Below are 16,886 nucleotides of genomic sequence, written 5' to 3'. Positions count from 1 at the left end.
TTTGAGTGTTTACTTGAACAAATAATTGGTATAATTGAGGAAATAAAAACAAAAAGGAGGGATCAATTGTGTCATTACGTTCACAATGAAAAGCCACTGCTTGATTATGGTAAATGAGAAAATTTAGTGTGTAGTTGATGAACTACCTATTTTAAAAATTCTAATACGAAAGATTGCTCATTATGCCAAATTGCTCAGAATGGAAAATCTATGTTTGCCCGTATAAGTATTGGTGTACAAAAAATTAATAAATAACAAAAAAACCAAATTATAAACTCAAGACAAAAACCATCATCCCTGTGTGTGAAACGCTGTAGCGTGTGTCTGCGTTTTGTATGTGTTTGCGGCTGGAAATCGTCATGCTTGTCAGAGTCGTAGTAAAGGACAAGTTATGGAAAGAATTCATTATTACTCTAAATATAAAATACCTATAGAGAAAATATTGGGGCGAGGAGTGTATTACATAACTATATTTGAAACTTTGCAAAGAGAATAATTATGACTGCTCAGTGTCACTAAAATTTTTTTATCAGCATCTAACATGTTATGAATTCGAAAGCCGCGCAATGAAAGAAAATTTTGTCAAGAGAGTGGGAAATATTGCGGATCAAGTAAATGTTTCTCTTTAGGAAGAGAACTTCATGTCTAGGCTCAGTTTTATTCATTGCGGCTACTTTTCTTGAGCTTATTGCGATTCTCTCTCATGTCTGCATCTGCTTGCTCTTATTCACAACATGCTGGAAGAAGCTATTCAGAAGGTTGGATGGAAGAAGTATGTAGGCACAACACCAATAGGTAACACCTTAACAATACTAACTTGTCAATGCTATGGCGTATAGAGCTAAGTTTTTCATGCAGGCAATTACTTATTTCCTACTCTACATTGTTGTTTGTTTTGCAAACTAACAGCGCTATAATATTCATAATTTGGTATAGATACATATCTAGCATTGAAATAACGAAACTCCCGTTTATTATATTGTAACGGATGAAATGATTTTTATACAGTCAGCTGGTATGAGTCAAACGGGAACACATTCATCTCTGCTGCGACTGACCACATGTTGTAACGACGGAGAAAAATGTTACCTGAAGAAATACATTTTTTATTGCGTAAGCAATACTACGCGACTTTTCAGCCCGTCGCGTGAACCCGGCCGGTAGCTACATTTCACCTTTCCCCTTAAGAAGAAGAAAACAAAAAAAAAAAAACAAAAAAGAAGCAAGAACACAAAAAGAAGGTACTTCGGCTTTGCTACACAACCTACCGGGTTCAACTAAAGGTAAACTCCAGCTAATATTTTTGGTGACAGGAGGTTAAAAATGTATTGTGAGCTTTGGGCAGAAACGGCCAAATTAGGAAAAGCTATTTTAAATTTTTGATATTAAAAAACGCAGATCATGGAGCTTCACCTTGATCCGTGTATTTCTATGACAAAGGAAAACTCTGTCATGAGTGAGAAACACTGTTTGCTTGGCAGCGGAGACTAGCATTGAAGAAGCTTAGTTGTTGTGTTTGACCATGCACTTCATCCTCGGCCTGACGTACCCCAATTTATTTGGCCAAAATTTGGCATTGCTTCAAACCGTTTTCTCTGAACGTAAATATGTCTCATGACTTAAAGCTGGAATCAGTTTTGGAGAAGCTGAACTACTCTAGGTGCAACGTGCGCACCGATTACGAAACCTTCAAGTGCCTCTCAGGTATAATAGTAAAAGCTATCCTCGAAGTTTTGTTGCTAAGCTAAATGCTCTATTTATTCAAGGTCTGCAAACTTTGATATGCTGTTTGTAAGGTATTGATTGCTTTATGAGCCAGAAAATGGACACAAAAATAAAATTTGGGAGCAGTTTCTGCAGGCCACAGTTTCTGCTAAGATAAGCAACTTGGTTTACAGATTAGATAGCAAAACCAGTTTTTGCTCTGCAATGTGGCGGTCTTTAATGCGTATAAGACATGCGCGTATAAATCGCATGTGATCAGAAATCTATGAAAATGCTGAAGTAAGTGATACTTGTAACATACTTTGTAACCTACTTTTGTGTCATGCACATCTTTGTATTCCTACTCAAATTCTTGCAAGTGTAGCTACTATAATAAATTCATACTGCCTACTTTTCAAAACATACAGCGAACTAGTCACAGGAAAAAGAATATGGGCCACACACACAGGCAGTGTATTTACATCCCCTTTTCTCTTCCTTCCACAGTTGCACGGTATACTTCTGTGTAATGAACTAGCCAGCCAGCCACAGCATAGTATCCCATTGCTTCCTCAATTTTCATGTTTCCTCATGTTATTCCTACAGTGTTACATCCCTCATGGTTAAGCCACTTTTTCAGCTTGCCTTGTGCCTTTTCAAAAATATCGCATCTCCTTCCTTTAAATCACGAAACGTACCGTGAATATCGCTTTACCGCATAGCAAAAATAAATAATGTAATTGAAAGAAAAAATTATTTCCTTGAATGATAGTACAAGCCACAATTCAAGGCTTATTCCTGGTGTAACCTCTTCGTTCCTTGCAGTTAGCGGAAAACACGAGCATTTGAGATTGCATTCGTTTAATCGTTTGCTCATATTTGTTATAATTCACATGCAAGCATTTTTAGTCGTATGACAAATGTTTTTGTCCGCATAGCTTTTATTAAATAGCAGCTTATATGTAGCTTTCGTTATTTCGAGCTCTAGTGCCTCACTACACTTAACGGTTCTGGTTCGTAATAGTTGACGCTGTGGTTTGCAAGATATAAGTCAAAGCTATAGAAATAATAATAGTTTGAACTCAGAGGTTCTCAAATACTTGTTTCCAAAACCTGTTACTTCACTTTATGCCGGGTGAAGAATGTGATTACCTAGAAAGGAAAATAAAAAGACAACAGCAGCATGGAAATGTAAAATGTTTTTGGAATTTGTATAACAAAGGAAAGCTAAATACATTTATTTTATTTAAAAGCTCTGCCCGACGTTGAGAGGTGAATTGTAAAGGGCACACAAGGAAGGAATTAAAACACCCTTAAGGTCTTTGCTGTAAGCTTGGATTGGCAGCTAATTTATTTTGTTCTAATTTTGCTATTCTGTAAGCTTTTATCGGCGCCTCTACGTCACAGTGTATCTAGACTTGCACGTTTTCTTCTGCTGTTGCTTTTTTATTTTCCAAGTCACTCAACCACGGGTTCTCAGTAATGAAATATCATCCCCAAGAAAACATTCTTTCATTTTTTGTCGTGCTCGTCTGCCCTCGACCACATTTCTTCTTTTTGAGGCAAAATGTACAAGAGCCATGCCAATGTAGGTTGTCATGCCCAGCAAAAGAGGTACCATGTCTAATCGTTAGCTTGCGAACTGACGCTCACTTTGTACCATTGTTCGCTTTTCTTTAAAACTGTGCACTAAATTCTGATCGTTCTATTTGATCAACATAATTCTAATTATTTCAATCTGCTATTCACAAAACCCCTGCACATTTGTTACCTCTCATTGTAAGTGCTTCAGCAGCCGCTAACAATAGATAATTCTGAGCAGATGGGGGGAAGAGTAAATATTAAACACTATACCTCTCGCTATCCAAGTAATGTCGACGGTGGAAAAGTTTGTCTAGCATGTACAAGAGCTCTTGTAATGCAGTTTAATAATGCCTGAGACTGAATCAGTATTCGTGTCCCCAGCACACAAAAAAACTGCAGTGTGATAGCAAACCTGAGCCAAGCACGTTTGGCTCTCTGTTAGGTGATGTCGAGCAGCAATCAAGAAATTCAACCAAGAAAGAAGCTGGGCACTCTTGCCGGGCAGCGACTTCGAGCAGTGCAGCCATCAAATAGCTCAACCACCAAGAACATTGGGCACCCCTGTTGAGCCGGGCTGTCGAGGAGAAAAGCCATAAAATAGGTTGAAGCACCGTGAATAAAACGTGGAACGATGTTTCAGTTACATGTGTGTTCAACATGAAACCTTAATAATTTAACGGGAACGTTGTTCCACATATTCAGTTTACTTTTATCTGAAAAACTGCCTCAGACATATAAGCGGAACGTTTAAAAAAATCCGCAAACTGAAACTTTTTGTGGAACCTGATTAAGGATGTTCTCAAGTGAATTCATGGTAACCACTCAAATCGAATAAAATTAAATTTTATTTTCCAACAAATGTAGAGTCGCCTGGGCTAAAAGCTGTACAAACAGCTTGACAAGGGCCCAGCAAACCCGTACACAACATAGCTGGAGCAAACAGCAAGTTTTAGAAGTTCATTAATAATACGATCATGACATACAAAAGTGTTATACCATGCATACGTCATTGCAGCACGATATGAAAAGAAAAAAAAAGTTGATCAATAATAAAATCAATGGAAAAAGCTAAACAAGATAGAAAGTTCGTAAAGGCGAGTATAATATTTAAAGTAAAAATACATATACGAATAGTTTATATTCGCACTAAGTACGTTCTAAACTGCTTAAGACTAAACCAACAGTACCTCTATTTGCTGAGAAAAACGGGAACATTATGAGCCAGGGATTGTAACTCGTAGTCTGTACTAAAATGTGTTAGAAACCACGTGTCAGTGCATCTGGTGTGTACTATTGCAGTGCGGTGTTCAAGAGATGCAAGTTTTACAAAGGAATTTCCTATACCTGTCGAACCGAAATATGTATTTGTAACAAGCGATATTCATAAATATTATCTACTCCGATAATATTACGTGATTAGTATGAACTTCCTACAAACCTCCCTCTTCGTCCCTGGGAAGTTTTGAGCATGGACCTCTTTCACCACAACTCTCAAACACTCTTGATGTTAGTGGACTACTACTCCCCGTTCCTAGAGGTGGTGACACTGAAAAGTAAAACAGCTCCAGTGGTCACTGAGGGGCTCAAAAGCCTCTTCGCCCGTCAGATACCGCAACAGGTATCCGCCCTTTGTTTAACGCGAATTAGATGCATTCGCTGCATCTTATGATTTCGACACCATTGCCAGTAGCCCCCATTACCCACAGTCTTATGGAGAGGCAGAACTAATATTCCGGACTGTGAAACACATCTTCCGTAAGGAAAACGATGCTTACATGGCCCTTCTCAGCTAAAGGGATACACCAGGTGTGAGTGGCTTCAGCCTAGCTCAGCTCCTAATGGGAAGGCGACTGAGAACTAGAGTCCCAAAGCTGGATGAAAAGCTTCGTCCACACTGGCCCGAAAGTGACTTGGTAGCCCCTACACATGACTCTTTCAAGAAAAGGACTGAAAAGGAATTCAACCGACGTCATCACGTCAGCGATCGCCATTACATCATTACGGTGAACAGGTCTGGGTTCGAACCGACTAGGTGCGTGCTACAATTCTGAGCAAGGCACAGCGTCCAATGTCCTTCGTTGTCGAAACGGAGCGAGGAACGATTTTGCAGCGGAATTGTTGACACCTTGTACCTTTGTGCTGAGGGTAGCAGATTCCGCACTTCTCCAGCCTCACCCTCGAACTCAAGAGGCTGCAACACCTCATCTGCCGCCTGTTACAGCGGTACCGTCACGTCCTGGTGATGGTGTTGTGTCTGCCCGTAGCGGCCGCCATGTAGTACCATGGGACCGCTGGAACTTGTGACTGAGAAAGAAGATGTTGGGGTCGCCACCTATGAACCTAAAAGTGGCGCTCAATAAGCTGAAGCCCAGCCAGGGGTGATTGAGTTTGTGTTTGGTTCTGGAGCGGCGCGGTAGCCCGGCTCTCTCTTTCTCTCTCGGCCTCCCGGCACGACAGCACGGGAACGGCCACACAACAATTTCCGTTTCAGTCTTCCAAGCCCAATCATCTCTCTTGAGTGTTAATTATGAACTTAGAACCAGGCTGGTCTAAATACTCTAGCAGTTGAGATGTCGAGAGCACTTGAGGCTGTTTTAAAGATTTTTGCTTATTCCTTAGAACGGTTAAAAAATATTTTTCTAAACTTTCCTAGACTTAAAAGGAATGGTTTCTTTGAACAGTTTATGAAGTCAACTCATCTCTCGCTTTACGTCAGCCGTTGTTTCTCCTCTCTGCATAGAATATCAATGTTCCTGGAAGCTTCCAAATATTTCTCAATGGCCCTCTTAAGCAATCTATCCCACTAGCTGTCGGGTTTTTATTTTCTTTCCCCCTTTCGGTTGACTCATATTGTCAGTCACCGCATTGACACCGGTGACGCCAGTCCTATTCACAGGCGGCCCTATCCTGTTTCGCTTGCCGAGCGACGCGTCATCCAAACAGTGGTCGACAAAATGTTGGCGAACGAAATAATTGAGCCTTCCAGTAGCCCCTGGGCATCCCCTGTTGTGTTGGTCAAAAAGAAAGATAACAGTTGGAGATTCTGCGTTGACTATCGTCATTTAAATAAGATAACCAGAAAAGATGTGTATCCTCTTCCGCGTATAGACGACGCGCTTGATACTTTGCACGGAGCCAGCTACTTTTCGTCCATCGACCTTCGTTCTGGCTATTGGCAGATCTCTGTCGACGATAGAGACCGTGAAAAAACAGCGTTCACAACCCCTGACGGCCTTTATCAATTCAAAGTCATGCCTTTTGGCCTTTGCAATGCCCCAGCAACCTTCGAAAGTATGATGGACTCTTTGCTCCGAGGCTTCAAGTGGACCACTTGTTTGTGTTATCTTGATGATGTAATAGTTTTCTCGCCTACATTTGAAAGCCATCTCGGTCGCCTTTCTGCAATCCTAGCGCTTTTTCGCCGCGCGGGACTGCAATTAAACTCCAAAAAGTGCAGCTTTCGTCACCGACAAATCAAAGTCTTTGGTCACTTGGTTAATGTTGCCGGCGTTCAGCCTGACCCCGACAAGATTCGTGCCGTCAGAGATTTTCCCACTCCACGTTCATCCAGCGAGGTTCGAAGCTTTATAGGCCTATGTTCTTATTGCCGACGATTCGTCCCGAATTTCGCAGCGCTAGCTCGACCTCTCACCAATCTCCTAAAGAAAGACGTTTCATTCTCCTGGGGGCCTGAACAAGTTGCAGCTTTCTCGGAACTCATTGCTGCTCTCACAACTCCACCCTTCTTGGCCCATTTCAACCCATCTGCCAATACTGAACTCCGCACCGACGCAAGTGGCCATGGCATTGGAGCTATACTTGCCCAGAGACAACACGGCCGCACAAGGGTGATTGCGTATGCCAGCCGCCTCTTATCTACGTCCGAACAAAATTACTCTATCACAGAGCGAGAGTGCCTGGCACTTGTTTGGGCTATTACAAAATTCCACCCTTATTTGTTTCGCCGGCATTTTACTGCTATAACAGACCATCATGCCTTGTGTTGGCTTTCCTCCCTCTAAGATCCTACAGGCCGTTTTGGGCGCTGGGCTCTTCGATTACAAGAGTATACATTTTCCGTCGTGTACACGTCCGACCGGCTTCACCAAGATGCAGACTGCTTGTCCCGTCATCCCGTCGACTCCCCTAGTCTTACCGACTCTGACGATGACGCCTGTGTCTTGTCTGTGGCGGCCTTTTCTAACATTGCCGAGATCATTTGCTCCATTCCATTATCCTCCGTCTGACCTGCGACCGACCTGATCCATCTCTTGCCTTATATGTACTCCACGAGAACACCCTATTACGACACTATACGCGACCAGACGGCGCAGACCTTTTGCTCGTCGTTCCACAACATCTGCGTTCCACCATCCTTGACCAGTTTCATGATGCTCCAACGGCTGGCCACCTGGGTGTCTCTCGCACATACGACAGCCTGCGCCGACGCTTCTACTGGCCGGGGCTCTACCGCTCCGTCCAGCAATACAACGCCGCATGTGAATTGTGTCAGCGTCGAAAGAAGCCAAAAATTTTACCTTCAGGCCATTTGTAGCTGATCCCCATACCCACTGACCCGTTTTGCCGTGTAGGTGTTGACCTCCTTGGGCCCTTTCCAGTTTCCGCCTCAGGGAACAAATGGATCGCCGTCGCCACCGATTATGCTACAGGGTATGCTATTACCAGAGCCATCCCGACCAGTTGCGCCACAGACGTCACTGACTTCCTCCTAGAAAACGTGATTCTACATCATGGTGCCCCTCGTGAACTACTAACTGACCGCGGCCGCTGCTTTCTTTCGCGAGTGGTTGAAGAAATTCTACATTCGTGCTCCGTCCGTCACAAATTCACCACAGCCTATCACCCCCAGACCAACGGCCTCACGGAACACCTAAACCGTACCTTCAGAGACATGCTGTCCATGTATGCGTCTGACGACCACCGGGATTGGGATGTTCATCTACCCTTTGTGACATTCACTTACAATTCATCTGTCCATACTACCGCTGGATACTCCCCATTTTATATGATATTTGGCCGCCACCCGTTACAGCCCTTCGACACCTCACTACCCGCGGCAGACGCCACCAGTACTTACGCCAGTGAGGCCGTAGCCCGCGCTCATTATGCCCGCCGGATAGCTCATGCCAGGCTCTCTGCATCCCAAGACTCTCAAAAGTTCCGGTACGACAGTCCCCACCGTGATGTCCACTACCCTCCTGGGTCACTCGTCTTGCTGTGGCTCCCGTGCCGTCGCGTGGGCTTGTGTGAAAACCTTTTGCCCCGTTACACAGGCCCTTACCGAGTTTTGCGCCCCGTGACAGACGTCACATACGAATTTGAATCTGTGCCTCCGAAATCCTCGTCCAGAGCGCCATCCTATGAAATAGTGCATGTGTCCCGCCTGAAGCCCTATTATGCACGTCCTGGTTCACAAACGTAGAACGCACCGGGACTGTGCTTTTCCCGAGGGGGGGGGGGGTAGTGTTACTGAGCGGTATTCGCTGGCCGTGCTGACGAAAAAGGAGGGCGACAGACTCCCAGAAGAAGAAGACGCAGACGAGTGCTGTGCTGTGATCATCCTCAGTGGTGTGGACCACGGTGTAAGAAATATTTCAGGTGTAGTAACAGCGCCTCCACGGCCGCGGAAATCTCGTACCAACTTCGACGCTTCACCGCGAGATGGCGCTACTGTACAGGAGGCCTTCAAATGTGCGCCGTGACCACGGTGGCCGTGACGCGTTGTATCAACAATTCTAGCGTTGTCGGCGATGCTTCCCCTGTGCGAAATGAATGTTCTTGATTTTAATGGTACATTTTCAGCGAAATTGGTCAGCTAGATTTCCAGGTTATGACCTGATGTTACTTTAAAGGTGCGATGGCATCTGAAACCACGATAATTTTTGGCGTGTGGCCCGCTTTTCCTCAGGCAACGAACGCCTAACATGGCCTGTTATTGTGTAGATAAAAAAGCACAATCGAAATGAAATAATTATATGACAACTAGCCATGTCTACCGAATTCCGCTATTTCGCATCGCCACTTTTGCTTTCCATGTGTGTGTAGAACAGCTAGACACTGATGTAAATAGCTCGGTAACAGGTCATCATTCTTACGGAATCTAGAACCGAAGGTATTGGATGTAATACTGACACCCACAAAAGTACTGACAAGGAGTATGTGTGTATATTTTTTTCTCGTGGCACACAAACGGCTTTTCACTACAGGTAGGTGTTTGTTGAGCTCGGGTTAAAAAGAGGGAAGCAGCAGCAAGAATTTCAAAGGCACATAGAACGCACTTAATTTATTCTCTGAAAACACAAGCAATGAAATGCACCAATTCATTACGCAGTAATGACAACAAACAGGCCCCGCAGGCGATACTACGCTCTGTGAAAATGCAACGAAAAGAGAGTACTTGAAAATTTCAACGAGGATAAAACAGTTTTAAACTAGCTTCGATAGCTTGCGCAGCTTTTGTGTTTTGTTTTCAGCATTCTTTTGAGCTGCTTGCAATACTGCCGCATGCGTAGTGCTACGTAATAATGCATGACTTGTGCCATTATATCGACTTTATGCTCACTGCATGGAAATGACATCTTATGATTGTCTAGAATGTAGTCGACGGTTATGTCGTAGACATTCTTATAAAAAGCATGCTTCTGAAACTGTTTTTCTACTTCGTTTAAGAGAGAAAATATGGCGACATTTGCATGTAGCAGACCGCCTCGTGTTTTCTGCAAAACTAAGGCTGCTTCGGGCCTGGTCACGTTTGCAGAAGCCGTTAGCCCAGTTTTGCACGCTGAGCAATCGGTGCATTTCAGCAGTTTCCTGCATAGAAACCCGGTCACATAATAAATTATACAATCGGTTACACTAGCTGAGTCGGGTTCGTTGTGAATAAAGTCCTCACATTCATTCTCACTGCCTACAAGACCATCAAGTTTGGCCTTTAGCTCATTGATACGTGGCTCGCAAGGTTCTTTGAAGAATAGAATCATGTCGGACAGGTTTATCAGACGCGAGTCTTCATTTTCATGTACCTGGCAGTTGCCATATCTTGGAGGTTTAACAAACTGTACACAGAAAGCATGCTATACAGCTGCAAGAAAGTTGGTAGACACGGGTGCTCATTTTGCCCACCTGCTTGGCGGATAATACCGAAGAATTTTTCGAGCACATCTTGGTTAAACTTCGCAGTTAAAACATACTTGAAATTGCATTTCTCCAACAGGTACTTGGAAAGGTGCATGCTTGAGAGAATAGTCACTCTTAAGCCCTCGGCAGTTGAATTTGACAGAAAATTTCTTTGGTCAATACGTCCTGCCTTCACGTTTTTTTCCCAATCATTGAGCCAATTCAGAAAAGATTCTAGAACAACAAAATCTTGACTGTGCAGTTTTAACCCTTCCTTTGGATGTTTCCGATTCAATGCATCGAACAAATTGTTCATTTTCACAGTAAAATCAACAGTGCCCTTGACATTCTCTAGACCTGGCGTACCTCTTTTGGAATAGAACTCTAGCCCATTGGCAACGCTAAGGCTGAACAACTGTGTTGCTAGTTTCACTCGCATCTTTTCAGTATTTGTTGGGTTTAGATGTGAGTATGAGAGTTTAGGACAAACCCTCAATTTGCCTTCATGCTTAGTGTCTGCAACGTATAGCTTGTCATAGTGTGACCAGAAAACACGGGTACTATTAACACAAAGCACTTTTTGCTGCAAAAGTCGATTTCGCACGCACTTGACAAGATCTGGTACATCTGAAAAAACATAAACATTCCGCGTCTCACAAGCTGAATTGAGGAAGAAGTTCCTTGTTGCCTCTAGTTCTCCGCTAACGCCAAACTGTTTCCACATGGAGCGGTTTGTTGTGGCACCATCGCAAACAATTCCATCAACAAACGCGCCTGCGTCCTCAAGGAGGAGGATAGCCTTTACGATGAGCTCTGCCAACACAGTTCCTTTTGTGGGTCCAGAGCTGGCGAAAACTGCAACGGGTTGGGAATAGTTTTCTCCGATGGAACGAAATAAAAACACCAGTCCGTGGTCCGCTAGCTTCTCTGGTGCTGTCACACCATCCCCGAAATCTGCAAATCCAGTGTAGGTCATCGTTCTTGCGTTTACTCGCATCTCTTTCCGGACGTAAATCTCATCAAAAATGAGAATACCATGCCGCTGGAAAGTGTCTTTTTTTGCGAGCTTCTTCTTAAAAGCAGCAAAAAAGCGTGGATCAAAACCGCAGTTCACACGTACCATTGACAAGTACTTCTTTATAGTTGAGACACACGGCAGCGGCAATATGTCGTTATCCCTCAAGAATGAGTACGCTGATGGGCTGCGAATGTGAAGAAGCAGGCAGAGTAGTAGCCAATGTTCCGTGTAACGTCGGCCACTTTTGTTCTTGCATTTTGCAGCTGCAATGCACTCTTTAATTGCAGTTGTTTGTCCTTCAGGAATATTCAAGCCACTTAGCTTCTCACTTAGGGTTTCATCAGAAATCGAGGAGAGTTTATTCTTCGCCTGCTTTAGCCGGATCGTGATTGTTCGGAGCCTTTTTCGCAGAGAGTCAACTGACCGTTTCAGCGCATATCGGGCTCTCCTGAAAGCAGCTATGTTATTGGCTCCGGGGACAGTCATGCGGAAATAGCGAGGACGTTTTTTTTTCTTTGTTTTTCTCGACCATTCGTTTCTTGTGAATTCGAAGTGTCGTTGGAACACGCTCACAGTATAAGCACACGCTTCCACTGTGTTTGAGAATCAATGCACATTTTTTGTGCCGCCACTGGCTTTTGATGTCAACAAACGCACTTTCAGGCCGGACTTTAGGATAGGCTCTAACGTTCGGTCCACCAGAACACAAACGTGTTTCATTGACGCGGGGCAATCAAGGACTCAATATCTTGAAAACAGCTCACCTCGGAAGGAAACCCACAGCAGCGAGGGGCTTCTTTTCCCAGCAGCGCAACTGTAACTTTCAGCTCGCTGTCAATAGAAACTGCTTTTCTTGTAACGACACGGCTTGGAGGAGCAGTGAAGTACTCGCTGTAATCGTTACCTGACGCAGTGTTTGAAAGCAGAGTTGCTGACTTAAGGAAATGCAATTCTGCATACACAACTGTTTGCACGCCGTCCAAGTCAATTTTATGACAGGCCCACGCAGTGTTCGGGAGTGCTAGGCTATCTGCCGCTTCGAAAATCGCAGAGAACGCATTTGAAGAAAGCATCGTTGGAAGTGCCACAGGAACAACAGCCTCACTCAGTGGATTTGGCGGCTCCGACGGCATGTCACCGGCGTCAGTAGCAGTTGCAGATACAGGGCAGTCAGACATTACACGGAGTTTTTTCCTAGCTGCAGGCGGTTGGCGGTTCGCGGGTTCTTTCCTTTTTCTCTCCTCCTTCGACATGTAGCTAGGACAACCGGGGAATTTCGTAGGGACTGCGTCCTTCGCCAGGCTAGCTCTTCGCGGCGCACTAACCAGCACATGCTCTTTGTAAACAGCATCCCAAGTACGTGTAATATATTTTGGGTCAAAATGTTTTTCGCAGACGTAGTCCGTTGCCTGCAATACACGGTCTTTACGGGGAATAGCGTGGCGCCATACCATCAAGCGTTCCTCTTCTTTCGGAGCCGCAAAGAGCGATACTTTGTCGGCACAGCTCTGGTACCCGGAGTTGCACCGGGGCACAAAGCACTTTTTCCCCATTTCGCTTGCCTTCAAAGAGACGACTTGACTACACGCACGAAAAAGATAATCCTTGGCAACCAAAGCACCACCACATAAGTGAAATCATCACGAGCAAAGCAGTACACAAGCGGGAAAAGCAAGCGCAAAAGCAGCACACTACGAACACAGCGTAAGGCGCCAAGCCCCCTAAAGCCCCCTCGGCCCTAATGCCATCTAGTGGCGTGGGAGGGAAATGGGTACTGATTTTCCTCTCCGGCCGCCGTATGAACGGCGCAGTGAGCTGTATCACCTGAAATATTTCTTACACCGTGGTGTGGACCACTGCCGTACTGTGAATATTTCACGTAACAATATATTAGCTAGTTGTAGATCAAACAGTCGTGTGAACTTCCTGTGAGTCCATACTGCAATAGCAACCTCGAAAACGGCTGCCTGTTCCAACTTTATTGATGCTTCAATTAACATATTTATTCTGGTTGTTCATTATCTCCCGTTCCTACATTAGTTACTTCTCTGAAACTGAATGGAATACGTTATTGATCACTACTTAAAGTTCTGGAGCAATATTTATTTATGGTAAAGACTCATAACATATTCATATTATGTGGCTATAGCGCATAATATATCATCAAATGCAGGCCTATAATCTTCCATGATATGAGCCTTTCATAGTTCTCACTACTTAAAAATCCAGCTACGATATACATTCGAGACACACCCAGCTGCATGTTACCGGTCGAGTTTATGCCCCCATCCGGATTGTATCTGTGCACATTAATATCCCCTATTATAATTATCTCTACCTAGGTGGTGGATTTCACTACCTATACATTCTACCATCCTTTTCTTGCTTTCCTCTTCCATTCTTGTTACGGCTACAATAATATAAAGAATGCTTGTTCCTCTCGAATTTGTCTTTAATTCTATTCATAACTCCTGTTTAAGTATTTGCCACTTCATAGACTGAGGGATGAATACATCATCTTCTCTCACTCATTATACCCTTAAGTGTTTCAATATTGGCATACATACACTTACCACTGCGAGGTTGCTCCTTGTCTCTAAGATGTGTGTTCACAAAATCATCCTTAATAAAAATAAGCCGTATTCAAGGAAGCCCGATCTTAAAAGAACCGCGATGGTCAATGCTGCTCCTGTTTGCCTGTAAAAAATTGAAACCATGCCAGGAGTGGCTTTCCTGTTTCCTGTACAGCGCTGATTAGTAGATACCAGGGGCAAGAGTGGACAGGAAGAAGAAATAATGGACACGGATATGCCGTGTTCTGTCTGCTCTTGAACATTTTATCTACTAGTCTTGCATCAAGAAGGCCAACAATATATTCTTCTATACAGCGCTGATACCGATGAGACCGCATGGTTCATTACCGACTTCTTTAGTAGAGTCATCAGATCTTGTGGTACAGCTTCATATCAGTTAGTCGATTATAGAAGAAAAGCTTGTTACGCGAATGTCATCAGCATTAAGAAAGAAACATTCAAGGACATAACTATAACACAGCGGTGATCTCCGAAATAGGCAGTCTGAGCCACAGTAGGCTACACACTGCACGAAGTAGCTAGGACAAACACACTATCGCTTCATACCGGCCAAATGTAATGAGCACTCCAAGAGGTGTAACAGCTGGTGAAGCATGCAGTACGGAAATGATAAAAAGTTAGGTATTGTTCAATCGTAGCCGAACCTGTTTATACAGCGTTAGATCTGTTTGTCGTCGCCGCAGGGGTCCAAGGCAGTCGCATAGCGTACTTTCCTTGAAGCCCAGTGTCATCCATAGCGAAGAAGTTAGGATTCAATCGAGAGCAATGAGATCCAGCGATATTAACTGCTCGGTATCAACACCGTGTCGGCGTGCAAGTTTCCATTTTCTCGTTCGGAGCTTAGTTAAGCCACATCAGGTGGTGGGCGTGCGCACTTCCATTAGCCTGAATTGTACCCGTTTTCCAAGTGTGTTGTTGCTATGCGGCATGTCACGGTCAAAGCAAGGCTAAGCTTATCACAACCTGAAGACCGACATAAACACCGAGTAAAGCTTAATAGCTGCTAAAGAAATGCAGCGCGTTCTGCACACTATGTTCCGTATTCTTCACTGTGGCCGTTTTAGGTGTGAACCAGACTAGCTGCAGTGCGTTCAACGATTGGTTCATATAGCTTACAACAGTGAAAGTATTGTCGGAGCTGTATTATTGGTGTCATTGCTCTGGTGACCCATGTGAAGCTAAAAGGCCAATCTGACATTCGTTAGCTTGCTAGATATACTTTTACGTAGTATAAATTACGCATGCGTTGGAACATAAACGAAAACAGAACAAGGATAGAGGTGGAGCCTAGATTGGCAGGCCAAAGCTTCGAGAAGAGGACTGCCTTTGACTGTCAAGACGAAGACAGGTTCTGTTCGCCCAACTCTGGCTTGCAGACGGAGGCTCTGCTTTTACCTTGTCTCGTTTTTCGTTTACTTTGCGTAGATATCATCTTCGTCTCTTTGTACAATATCCGTAATAAATCTAGGACAAAAATATGACGATTGATTAAGTTGGATAATAATAAACGTTTCTCGCATAAAGAAATACGTAATAACGATGTGGGGCATTTAAGGCACGTTTTACCCATCAAAATGGTTCAGCCTGCTTAGAGAGCAATGGATTAACTTTCTACAGTTGTGAAACGTATGCTGAGTGCGAAAGACCGCTGGACAAGGAGACGTACGACATCGTCTCGGAGGTCTTGGCATAGGGCAGTGGTTGGCGCATTCCGATGGGCGTGCAGAAAATAGTGGTGTGAATTTCTGTGCGGACGCACTGCTTCTCCTTTATTTTTTTATTTTTCCTAAAAGTAGCCGTGTTATTTGTGAACTTGTTTCTAATCCGTATGCTTTTGAGCATATCGTCCTAAGCTGTGACGTTATGTAAAAGTCCGCAAAACGTACATATAAAGACCCGCTTTACAAAGACGTACTAACGTGCCTGCGTGACCTAGAAGCAGTTGGTATAATTTGAAGTTGATGGAAGGGCCCTGTGAGCTCGAATCTACTACCCCTGCATGCCCTTTGAGGTGAGGGCCCACAGTTTGCAGCTCCTGCCAAATGGGTTGTGTTACGTGGCCGCTTGACGAAGCGTCACCTTACGAAGAATAGATGCATAGCCGTACGTGTCAGTTAGGTGCCAGCTACAATCCTGCCAGAGCCATGTCCGCGATACTTCACTTGCAACCCCGACAGCGGGGAATATATATTTTCTGCAGAACGTGACTATTAGCTCTGCCACGGGAAAAACAGATTCCCAGAGTCGGCCTTTCCACCCCCTATCATATGAAAGATTGATGTCTTTATTCGAGGCAAGGGAATATTACAGGCCACACCTTCCTTTTCCTGCAAGAAAAATTTCAACCATTAATAAACAATGAAGTGATAAAGATTTCCTAAGTAACAATATCGTTCGCTGGTCCCATAACATACCTAGACACAAGTTTTTTTCTGCACTTTTATGTTTCTTTCCGTTAAATTTCTTTCAGTATTAACACTTTGGTTTAAATTGTTTCAAGTTTCTTCGGCCTTTGACATTAATTATGCATTACCAAAAACAGAGAGAGAAAGGTATTTAACAAAAGAGACAACGGAGAGGACGGCGAGTGGCAGAGAGACCCCGACCTGCAACTGCTTTTCCCAGAGCCATTTGGGCGCACTACAGTAGCTTGCTTCTGTGGACTCAAGCCACGATCATCACCACGTAAGCCGAGAGTTTGAGAACTGTTCTTTGTTTTCTTCCACCTCCCTTATTGTCATCTGATCGGTGCTAGCTGGCGCCTCGCTTAGACGATGTAGCACGCGCCGGAATGCTTTCACTCGATACAACTTTGCACTGATGACTCATCACTCTCAGATAATTATGCA

Source organism: Amblyomma maculatum, chromosome 7, assembly GCF_055883805.1.
Source record: "Amblyomma maculatum isolate TAMU_Amacu chromosome 7, ASM5588380v1, whole genome shotgun sequence".
NCBI classification, from domain to species: Eukaryota; Metazoa; Arthropoda; class Arachnida; order Ixodida; family Ixodidae; genus Amblyomma; species Amblyomma maculatum.
The sequence above is the reverse complement of the archived record's forward strand: the minus strand, read 5'-3'. Positions refer to the sequence as shown.